General features: G+C 44.5%; 1 pseudogene; it reads right to left on the reverse strand.

Annotated features, from left to right (window-relative positions):
• Positions 1 to 514: 514 nt before the first annotated feature.
• On the reverse strand, positions 515 to 4,033 carry LOC140913333 (up-regulator of cell proliferation-like; annotated as a pseudogene).
• Between the last annotated feature and the right edge of the window lie 8,312 nt (positions 4,034 to 12,345).

A 12,345-nucleotide genomic window follows, 5' to 3' on the forward strand; every position in this document is an offset into this window, starting at 1 on the left:
TGAATTTCCAGATTTTCAAAAGTGGATAAAATTTGTTTTTCCAGATCAGGAATAAACTGTTCTATAAAAGCTGAAAATTGGTCTGCACTTGCTGTGTTTTTAAACAGTATCACTTCTAAGCTATCCCTGGGAATGACTAGATCCTGCTGCAGCTTTTCACACAAATTGTCTAAAAAGGCAGAGACTGTCTTAGTCCTCTCACCTTTGGAGTATTTCAGAACATGGCTGAATTTATTAATTATTGGGGAGAAAATCCTTTTCTCCAAATCTCCCAAACTCGCCTTCTCTTTGTAGAGCATTAACAAGTGTCTCTGTATCCAGGTTTTGATAAAATCTACATAATTCCTTGTGTATTGCACATAAGTGTTAAAGTCATTTTCTTCCAACAGCTGCTTCAGAACAAAGAATTGGAAAAATCTCCGGTTGCTGTACTCAACAGACCGTTCACTGCTGAGAATGTCATCCACGATTTCTGTCCCAAGTCTCTTGTTCACATAGTCCACCAGGGCAGGTCTCAGACACTGATCACAGAAATTCCAGGCCCTGTCCTGACACTCATCTTCTCTAAGTACAGAGCTTTGAACGTGGAGAGATACTGAGGTTTCAGTTTCCCCAGACGCTGCAGAGGATCATTTTCTTTAATGAATTCTTCATGCATCGTCTGAAATGCACGAGCTTCATCCCCCAAAATGTGAAGCTTCAGGTCAACTGCAAAGCAGGCGGTGGTGTGAAGGTTTTGAACATCAGCCTGCTGAAGCCACTCGTTAATCATCCGCAACAACTCTCTGCAATAAGTTTCATCATAATCTGCTTTGCCATTTACTTTTCCATCAGTGTAACTATTGCACTCTTCTATTAAAGATTTAGCTAAAGCCTCTGTTTTATGCCAGCATTCCTGTGTCAAGAATTCTTTCACACCTGATATTTATAGTTTGTAACCTCTGAACACTTTTAAGTCTCAGTATTCCTTTTTCATTTTGAAATTTTTTGTTTAATAAGCACACAAGCTTTTGGCATCCTGTAACATCTTCCAGACTGCACTGCCCCTGTCTGCTAGGTCTCTTCTCAGCTGGAACTCCACATCTTCAAATATGTTGCATCGCTATAAAGGAATAAGTGATAATTCTGACAATGTTTCTGTCCACATGTTCTCAAATTTCTTCTCCAGTTCATCATTATTTAATTTGCAGTTGCTTTTCCTGCAATGGTTCAGAAGCCCATCCACTTTCTCTTCAATTTTTCTCTTGTACTTTGACAGCATAGCATCTGTTTTGTGTTGGCCTTTTTTAATATGAATCGCTTCTTGCCACTTGCTGAATGAATAACTCTCCAGTTCATTCCTGAGACTATTGGCACTTCTTCTAAAATCTTCTTTGTACTTTTCTATCAGGTGCAGATTTGCTGTTCCACTTTCAAAATACTGTTGTAAATGATTCAAAATCTTCTCTGCTTCTTGCCTCAGTTTTTCCTGTGCCTCACTCTTTAGTCTGATTGAAACATTAGTGTCTAGTTTATCTGGTGGCTGATTTTGGATGAAAGTTTCCTTTTCAGATACCCAGAAATGTATCTCCTTCCGAAAACCCCATTCCCACTCTGCATACTTCACAGACAGCTGGTTATAGGCTTCAGCAACAAGGCTGTTTCTAAAGCTGAAAATGAAGTTCTCATGTTTTACAGCATTCCACAGGCTCCTCACCCATGCAAGAAATTGGGGAATGTCATTGGGAGTTCTCTCTTTTGAACAATCTTTCAGAAATTCAAACAAATATTTCTTTAATTCATAAACCTTTTGACTGTATCCCAAATTCACTGGAGCCATGGGGGGGATTCCGTGCCACAGAGCAGGAATGTACCAATTGTGTTTTTCCAGATCATAATCCATAATATCAGAAAAGTTCATCTCTTTGCATTTCTTTTCCATGTTGGCTGCAGCTTTGGTCATTTCATTCAACTGTTCCAGGAGGTGTTTCCTGTCCCTCATGTTTTGTTCATGTGCAGACACATCACTGACGTTCTGATGCACAAACTGGCAGTTGGTTTTTTTCCCGATTTTCTCCATTCTGAGAAATGCATGGACCACAATTTGCAGAACATCTTTCATTTCAGTGGCATTCTCCATGGCCATGTTAAAAATCGTTATGTCACTCAGTCCAATCACTAGGTTGGCCAGCTCATTGTCATGTTGATAACTATCCTCCAGCTTGGCCAGTTCGGGGGCTTTCAAGCCTTCTGTGTCTATCACCAGGATGAAATCACAGCCCAGTTCCTGCTGAAAGTTCTCTGCCACTTTAATGAGTAATGTGAAGGCTCCTCGTGTACATCGGCCACTGCTCACTGCAAACTGCAGGCCGAACATGGTGTTGAGGAGGGTGGATTTCCCAGTGCTCTGTACTCCCAGCACCGTCAGAACCAGGATTTTGGACCTTCCCCCCAGCTTGGCATGAAGCTGACTCAGAACATCTGTTACCCACTGCAGTGAGATGTTGGAAACGTCTCCATCAATGATCTCCATGGGAAACCCTTCCAGCATGAGATCAGCTGCTATGCCTGGGAGATGGGTGAATTGCCTTTGGCTTTCTGCCATTTTACCTTCTTTAACCATTGAGCATTCCGCTTCATAAAACTGCCCCAACTCACACATGAAATGCTGCACTCCTAAGGAACTGGCAGAGATTAATTTGTCTAACTCTGCAAACATTTTGGGGTCATCTTTTGAGTTTTTTGCATTTCTCTTTATATTGATCCCATAGTTTAGAAAGATTCTCCCTAGTAATGTGATCCAGGCCAAACTTCATCCATTTCAGGAAGTAATGTTTCTCCATGGGAGGTAGTAGTCTTATTCCAGTAATAAATGTAATCAAACCATCAGTAAGGTCATGTTTATTCTGCTGAGCATGTAAATCCATTAATTTCTTTTTCAGCTGAGATTTATATTTCTCAAGTGGGGTGTCTCCTTGCTTTCTCATTCTGCACAGCTCTTTTTCCACTTCAGCCAAGTTTCTCCATGTCTCCCCTTGGAGTCTCAGCTTTTCCCTCTTGTACTTTGCCACATCTTTGATTTGTGCAGTGATTTCCTTTGCATATGTGTTTGGGGTCTGACATTCCTTGTTATCCTCATCTACCTGGATGCCTAATTGACGTGCTGTCTCAGCCATGGCTTCTATACTCACTCTCTTGGGAGAAGATTTCATTATGGCTGCTATTGCAGACTGCAGAACTTTTACAAATTGTGCCTTATTTGTGGTACCTCCTTTCCACAGCACATGTGACTTGTTCAGTTTCAGCATCGAGGCTAACTTTTTCAGGAATTCCAGCGTTTCCTTGGCTTTCCCAGCCTGATTATTGAAGTGAAGCAGTATTTAGTGGCTGATCCCTGCAGAGATGATAACAGCGCATATTCTATCTCACTGATGCTCTCAGTAACTATGAACACTGCTGAGGAGATCTCTGTTAAAAAGCTAAACTGCACCCAATGCGACTCAATATCTCCAAGCAGATTTGTAACCGCGACAGGTTCTGGGAAAAGATCTGAATTCCCCATCCCACCAGGGAAATACCAGGAAATCTCAACCAGCCCATCTGCGATTGCCCGTGGGACGTTCCCAGACTCCATGTCCCAGTGGACAAAGAAATTGTGGTGCTGCTGGGAGGGGCTGAGAACCTCATTGAGGAGGTGGGACTTGGAGAAGCTGCAGCTCCCCATCCGCACAAAGGAAATGGTTGGCATTGACGTGAGCACCAGGCTCTCCTCTCTGAACCCTCTGCTCTCTGCCAGGGAGTGCGGCCTCCACTTCCTCACCATGTCCCTCATGGCCCACAGCAGTAGGGTGCACTTGGGGGTGTCGAGGGCAGGTAGCAGCAGAGGGAGGGCAAACTGGCACATGGACATTTTGGACAGGATCTCCTGCTGTAGGAAACTGTCTGAGGAAAGCAGAATGGCACAGAGAACATCAAGGGGGTGCAGGGAATCACTGGTGTCTGTGTCACTGAGAAAAGAAAAATCTTCAGGAATATCCAGCTCTTCTTTGTCCATAGTTAGTGTTTGATCAGTGGGTGCCCTGTGCTCAAGGCTTGTGCTTCTTGCCATCCCATTCAGAGCCATGAGCTTCCTGAGGAAATGCCAAGGTAAATCTCCTGTTGTCTGAGGAGGGCAGTTCTTTAGACTTTCTGGTGTGATTTCCAGGACATCTCTCAGCTTTAGTTTCCTGCTTCTGTATTTCTCCATTTCTAACTTTGACTCGATGTACTGAAGGGCTTTTGGTCTCTCTGCAGAAAGGTAATACAACATAAACACTTTGTTAAACTGAAAATGTTTTCAGGTAGAACTCTTACTTTGGTATTAGGGCCATAATGTGAAGGAATTGCAATTATTAAACAAAAATCATGGAGGTCTGCATGCTCATTATAAGTGACAACCACTTAGAGGGGTCGTGTAGCTGGAGTACTGAAGCACCATTTATCTGGTGCAACCTTCACAGATTTGACCCAACTGTCACACTCTCAGTCATCCTAACTGAAATGCCACACTTATGGAGAGCTATGGAAATTCTTTCAGACAGGTCATGTATTCAACTAGAAATGTGGTTTTGGTTGGCCTAAAATTATTGCAATTTTGATATGAGAGGTTTCAGCCATTCATAAAATGGCCAGAGAAGAAGGAGGAGGTGGTGCTGCTGTTCCCTCCCCCAGTCCTCCCATAACATATAGCCCAGTGGATGTGGGAAAGCCAAGTTTGAAATCCTGCTCTGAAACAGGCCCCAAATTAACTTTTCTGAGTCACCAAAAATTTCAAAATATTTTAGATTTGGTTTGACGCAAACTAAATATTGTTTTTTAATGGGTTTTTTTTTTGGAACCACCACCAAACCAAACAAACAATTATTCATCCAGCTCTGCTCAGTTGCAATGCAGGCAATCCTTCAGGCAATGCATAAATTCTTCCTTCTTTCCACCTCCCTTGTTTACTACTTCACCTGATGGTGTTCTTGTCACCACTTTTCTTCTCAGTACATCACACTAGGGCAGAAAGTGAGGATGAATATGCAGTCAGCTTAATGGCCCACACTAGCAGCATATTCTACCCAGGAGACAGATCCGCAAATGTTACAAAGGCTGAATGATGACTAGAAATTGTAGCAACCAGCATGGAACTTAGAGGGAGGGTCACAAGTTGCAGGAGGGAAGAGTATGGAGAAAGCACCAGCAGGTCAGTCTGTGTGCACATGGCTCGAATGCTAAGCTCCAAGTGCTGCAGCTCTGTAAATAGTTGCTTGAACAAAGGGCTGGCTTAGTTTAATAAGACTGGATCCTCACAGAGGAAAAGATTGATGGATGAAATTGAAGCAAATTGAGAACAAACAGACAAAGGCGTATAATTTAAATAACACCAATATCTTGAACACTAGAGGTGTAGAAGCATTCGATGACAAAGTCTGTGAGTACGCTGTTCGAACATTATGCCAAGATGACCAGGCTCATATATGGTGATGAGGATAGAGCCATTGCAAAAACATGCAAGATGGAGTATTTAGGAAGAAAGGCGAAGATCATTTAAATATGTGCCTATAGAATTCAGTACCATGGCTTCCGAGAGATCTTTCTCATACCTGAGCGAGAAGATGCAATAGAGAAGCTTGAACCAAGCAATTCCCCTGGGCTGGACCCCATCTGTGACCATGAGCTAAAGCACTTTGGGAAGAAGGCTAGAGCCAGGTTGTTGGACATCAGAAATTACTCAAGCATAAAAAAGGAAGGTACCTAAATTGATGGAAATCACCAGTTACTGTTTCTCTGAAATCCGGCAAGGATCCCTCTTTTCCAGGCAGCTGTTGGCTTATATCTTTAACCAGTCTCCTTTGCAATATAATGGAAAGAACAGTACAGTCAAGGCTTCTATGGTGGCTTCTAAAAGAAGGAAAGGTAGAACCTACCCAAATGGCTTATGGGCCTTTGCACTCAATGACAGACTTGCTGGTGGCCTTCTGGCAGCCTCTTAGCAATGGCTTCCAGAAAAAGCCACCGCAGTCATCAACAGGAGTCTGTTTTAAACTCAGTGCAACATTTAATGGAGTCTGGTATAATAGGCAGTGAGATGGGAGTTTGGTAAAATGCACCTCTGGATAAGAGGTTTCCTACCATACAGGAAAAAAACCCACTAAGATTAAGTTATACTCCTTCAAAGACCATGAGGCCAGGATTTCTTCAGGGCTCAGTGTTAAGTCCTGGTGTTTTTTTGCTGCTCTCCTCTGGTCTGTCAGACTACCTGAAATGATTTGAATACACCTATGCAGACGATGTTGCACTTCATACCATGGGTCTTGAAAAAGATATATGGAGAATGGATTGAATGAGGACTTAGAAATCATAACTAGATGGGCAACGCAACATAAATTCAAGCTCAATCCAGCAAAAACAAAGTCCACCTACTTTACCATAATTATAGGAGGTTCAACTACAGACCAATCTTCACACTGGCTGGAGAAGGTATTGCTGTTGAGAAAAATCTGCTATACCTTAGAGTGACATTGACACTGTACTCATGTTTGGACCACAGGTCAAAAAGTTGGCAGCCAAAGCAAAGAAGAGATTGGCTCTTCTATAATGTATTGCAGGTACCAACTGGGGTTCACATGTTTGAACACTGAAAACAACATCCTGCTCAATATCTCATCCAATACTTGAATAACTCTTACCTGTCTGGTCACATAGTGCTCTCAGTAACCTTGCCAAGATCAATGTTGTGCAGTCAACTGCAATTCACTGTAAGATCCACTCCAACAGCAATTTGTAAAAAGAGTTTTTGATGTTCAACCACTTGAGAATCATAGAGAAGAATAACTATTTTGGTATGGAAATTATCTCATTCCCTATCTGAATGTCATCACTGTTCAGGTCTGTTCAGAAACTGGAAAACCAACTTAAGGCTGAAAAGATCCTCTTGTTTCCAGAAGTGCACAAAGGCTACTGGAGAAACAGAAACACTTGATGATGCTATGAGGGTAGAGTGTGTGAAGCAACATGTACACCCACTAATCCCTCCACATGAATCTATTTACTTTAATAAATATCTCTCCCTTTGGGAACCTTGCTCAAAGGAACATACGGAGTTGGCCACCCTAAAGTAAATTGTAGAAAAGCCCATTGAACAGTATCAGTCACAAGACAAACAGATTCATGGGTACACTGATGGTTCATCAAATAAATCCTTTAAGAATGGCGGCTGTGGATGAAGAATGTCTTCATCCAGGACCCTAGTGGAGAACATACTCATGGCACCACAAGAAATAAACAGAGCAGAAATAGAGGCCAGTGTTGTGATCTTTGTTGACAGGTGTCGATCCTCAGTTCCTTTAGAAGAAACCAGAATGCTCTCATCAATGCAATGCATAAAGAGGTTTGGAGGATCAGAGAGAGAGGCAATAAATTAACTTTGGAATGGATTCTATCACATGTTGACATATACGGGAGTGAGATAGCTGATAACTGTCCAAAACTGGAAGATCGGAAATTCATGAAAAAACTCGTACAGATACAGACAGACATCATCTTCCTTTCCAAATGCAGACAGATGGACATCATACCAAAAGGACTGAAGGTAAAAAATCCATTACAATCTATATACCACACAGACTATGCTGACAGCTTGTGCCACACGCTCTCAAAGAAACTGTGGAAGCACCTGATCAACATCCTCTACAGCAAAGAGGGAAAGATTAAGAATGAGCTCTCAAAACTGGATACTCTCATAAAAAAACAACCCTCCACACAAACTTCCTCGTGGCTGGAATTTACAAAAACTAGACAAGCCATTTACAACACACACTTTGCTTGTCTACAAAAGAAAAAAGACACTAAACTATCTAAACTACTACATGCCACAAGGGGCCACAGCAATGGTTCCCTTAACCCACCCGGCAATATTGTTAATCTATCCAATTATACTCTTAGCCCAGCAGAAGAATCCGTCCTATCTCGGGGCCTCTCCTTCTGCCCCTCCACCCCCACGAACATGATACAGTTCTGCGGTGACCTAGAATCCTATTTTCAATGTCTCCGACTCAAGGAATATTTCCAACACACCTCTGAACAACATACTAATCCACAGAGACCTTCCTACCAACACTACAAAAAGAAGGATTCTAGGTGGACTCCTCCTGAAGGTTGAAACAACAGTCTGGACTTCTACATAGAGTGCTTCCGCCGACGTGCATGGGCTGAAATTGTTGAAAAGCAGCATCACTTGCCCCATTACCTCAGCCGTGCAGAACACAATGCCAACCACAGCCTCAGAAATAACTCTGACATCATAATCAAAAAGGCTGACAAAGGAGGTGCTGTTGTTATCAGGAATAGGTCAGAATATGAACAAGAGGCTGCCCGGCAGCTCTCTAACACCACTTTCTACAAGCCATTACCCTCTGATCCCACTGAGAGTTACCAAAAGAAACTACACCATTTGCTCAAGAAACTCCCTGAAAAAGCACAATAACAAATCCGCACAGACACACCCCTGGAACCCCGACCAGGGGTATTCTCTTTGCTACCCAAGATCCATAAAACTGGAAATCCTGGATGCCCCATCATCTGAGGCATTGGCACCCTGACAGCAGGATTGTCTGGCTATGTAGACTCCCTCCTCAGGCCCTACGCTACCAGCACTCCCAGCTATCTTCGAGACACCACTGACTTCCTGAGGAAACTACAATCCATCGGTGATCTTCCTGAAAACACCATCCTGGCCACTATGGATGTAGAAGCCCTCAACACCAACATTCCACACAAAGATGGACTACAAGCCGTCAGGAACATTATCCCCAATAATGTCACGGCCAACCTGGTGGCTGAACTTTGTGACTTTGTCCTCACCCATAACTATTTCACATTTGGGGACAATGTATACCTTCAGATCAGCGGCACTGCTATGGGTACCCGCATGGCCCCTCAGTATGCAAACATTTTTATGGCTGACTTAGAACAATGTTTCCTCAGCTCTCGTCCCCTATTGCCCCTACTCTACTTGCGCTATATTGATGACATCTTCATCATCTGGACCCATGGAAAAGTAGCCCTTGAGGAAGTCCACCATGATTTCAACAATTTCCATCCCACCATCAACCTCAGCCTGGACCAGTCCACACAAGAGATCCACTTCTTGGACACTCCGGTGCTAATAAGCGATGGTCACATAAACACCACCCTATACCGGAAACCTACTGACCGCTATTCCTACCTACATGCCTCCAGCTTTCACCCACACCACACCACACGATCCATTGTCTACAGCCAAGCTCTACAATACAACTGTATTTGCTCCAAACCCTCAGACAGGGACAAACACCTACAAGATCTCTACCAAGCATTCTTACAACTACAATACCCACCTGCTGAAGTGAAGAAACAAATTGACAGAGACAGAAGAGTACCCAGACTTCACCTACTACAGGACAGGCCCAATGAGGAAAATAACAGAACGCCACTAGCCATCATCTTCAGCCCCCAACTAAAACCTCTCCAATGTATCATCAAGGATCTACAACCTATCCTGAGGGACGACCCATCACTCTCACAAATCTTGGGAGACAGGCCAGTCCTTGCCTACAGACAGTCTCCCAGTCTGAGGCAAATACTCACCAGCAACCACACACCACACCACAGAACCACTAACCCAGGAACCTATCCTTGCAACAAAGCCCGTTGCCAACTGTGTCCACATATCTATCCAGGGGACACCATCATAGGGCCTAATCACATCAGCCACACTATCAGAGGCTCCTTTATCTGCACGTCTACCAATGTGATATATGCCATCATGTGCCAGCAATGCCCCTCTGCCGTGTACATTGGCCAAACTGGACAGTCTCTACGTAAAAGATAAATGGACACAAATCAGATGTCAAGAATTATAACATTCAAAAACTGGTTGGAGAACACTTCAATCTCTCTGGTCACTCGATTACAGACCTAAAAGTGGCAAGTCTTCAACAGAACTAAGATGGAATATAAGCTGGCCCACCAGGGTTCCCCACCCTCCGCTGCTGGTAAAAGTTCCCGCCACTTGGTAGCTGGGTGGGACACAAGGGTGGGGAAATGCTCCCAGCACTGGCAGCTACTCCCCTGGTCATGGTGGGTTTTTTTGCAGCACTGGGAGAGCTCTTTTCCAGCGCTGGTGCTGCGACTACACAGCCACGTTAAAGCATTGCCACGCTTGGTCGTGAAGACATCCCCTAAGTCCAGACAAGGGTGAGGGCACAGTGCCCCTCTTGCTTTGCCTTCATTCAGATGGGAGGCAGTAATTTAGGGCAGGCATCTAACAGCAGAAAATTAACAGAACCCCACGATGGCTCAGCTGTGCTGGCTGACATGTTCCGTGTGAGAGAGCAGAGAACCACATCTCCATCCATTCTCCTCCCACCTTCAGCCATGGACACACAGTCCTTTCCTCCAGCTCTTGACACAGCTCCAGGGATTTATGCCTCTTCTTCCTGCCCCCTTGTCAAATTGAGAGAGAGGAAACTTGTCCCTGAAGCGGTTTCCAGAGCTCAGGTGCCAGTTCTGCTCTCCGAGAGCTTCTCCTGCGGCTTGCGGGCAGGGATGTCCTGCTCTGAGGGGCCAGTGCTGATGGGACACCTCCCCAGCTGCAAAGGGAGGTTACTGGGGGACAAGGAGAGGCCCTTCTGGCCTATGCTATGGAAGGACTGGGGGAGCAGGAATATCTGGGAGGACCATGGGAGAGAAGGAATGGTGGGGGCAGCTATAACCTCTGTAAATGCCCCCACCATTAATGTCACGCATCCTTAGTCAGGAGTTCTCTCCCTGATGATTGGCCTATGGTACAAGAGATCCTTCGTTCAATCACTGGGGATCCCCATCACTGATGATCTTTGTGAACGGCAAAGGAGGCCTTTGCAGCTGAGCTAGGATCTGTGCTCTTTCTCCCTCCCCACCTACGACTGCAGTTTCTTCTTCTCTCCACCTCCTACAAGGAGGTCAAATATATCCCGTCCATTGATAGCCACCTTTGAAGTTCAGGTGTGGACAAAGCACCCTTTCAGTTAGGCTAAATATGGGAGCAATTAAATACCCCATGGTTTAGTGGGAGCAAAAACAACAGAACCCACCACCCAAGGCATGGACCAGCATGGCCTGAGTAGTAGGTGAGACAAGCAGGCTGAGGAGAACCCTAGGACTGATTGCAAAAATGCAGGGGCTGGGGAATGGATTTATGTTGCAGATAACTATCGAAAGGAATAAGGAAGCCAGCAGAAACCCAGAGAAGCCTTGGTAATGTGGCTGTGGAGGAAGCCAAGAAAAAGCCCTTTGTTAGGGCACAGGACTGGCTACAAGCAAGTTTGCATTTCTACTGTGTTCAGGGAAACAGAGCTGTGTGCACCTTCTTCTTAAGTAAACAAGATTGTACCAAGAAATATGGGACATTTATAATCAATTTCTCCTCTTAATGGAAACAACCTGGAGAAGCCCCGAATACTGCTAACCACTTGGGCCTAGAGGCAACACTATAAAGAAATACAGTACACACAAAAAATGCCTTTAGCTTGAACTGCAACACAAAACCTTAACTCTGACTTCATACTTCCCCCACACGAAAAGAATAGATCATGTATCTTCACATTTCTAGAAAGCTTATGTTAATGTTGCTGATGTCACAGTTAAAGTTTGTCTTACAGTTGGAGGTAGTGGGCAGTAGCCTGTGGAATCGCCAGGTCCATCAATAAGAGTGATTAACACAATCTGTGGGTTTTAAGGCTTGATAGAGAAGCCTCCGAGTCTAAGGCCAGCCATGCTCTCTGGTTTATTTGGGCAGATCCTCTGAAGCCTGCTTGTGACACCCGTCACCCACAGGGCCACAGACCCCCCAGTTGAGAACCACTGTGGTAGAATAGATCCCTGTCAGCCGAAAGAGCTGAGGCTTTGTCTTGAGTTTTCTACACTCAGTTACTGTGCTTGAGTCAGCCTCTCTCACATGAGAAGAGCCACACTGTGAATAAACAAAGGTCCTGCTGTGTCCAAACTGGCACTGCACTCACTCAGGTGGGGCACTAAGACTTTTAGGAGCTCATCCCAAGGCTCTTTGCACAGCAGTGAGCTGAGCCACTCTATGGATTCTTTCCCAGTGGATGGTGGGAGAACTTGTCTGTCCTTTCTTGGGACACAGGGGGAAGGGTGGGAAGGCATTGGAGAATTAGAAGCACTCAAGTGCAGCTAGCTTGCATCCATACTACAGAAAGATCATGTTAGCTGGTGAGTTGTGCTAACTTAGTCTTTAGCCTGTGCCCCGAGGGGCCAGCTCACTTGAGTTATAAGCAGCACATCTTAAGGGTTTTTCTG

The sequence above is a fragment of the Lepidochelys kempii genome, chromosome 6, assembly GCF_965140265.1.
Source record: "Lepidochelys kempii isolate rLepKem1 chromosome 6, rLepKem1.hap2, whole genome shotgun sequence".
Lineage (NCBI taxonomy): Eukaryota > Metazoa > Chordata > Testudines > Cheloniidae > Lepidochelys > Lepidochelys kempii.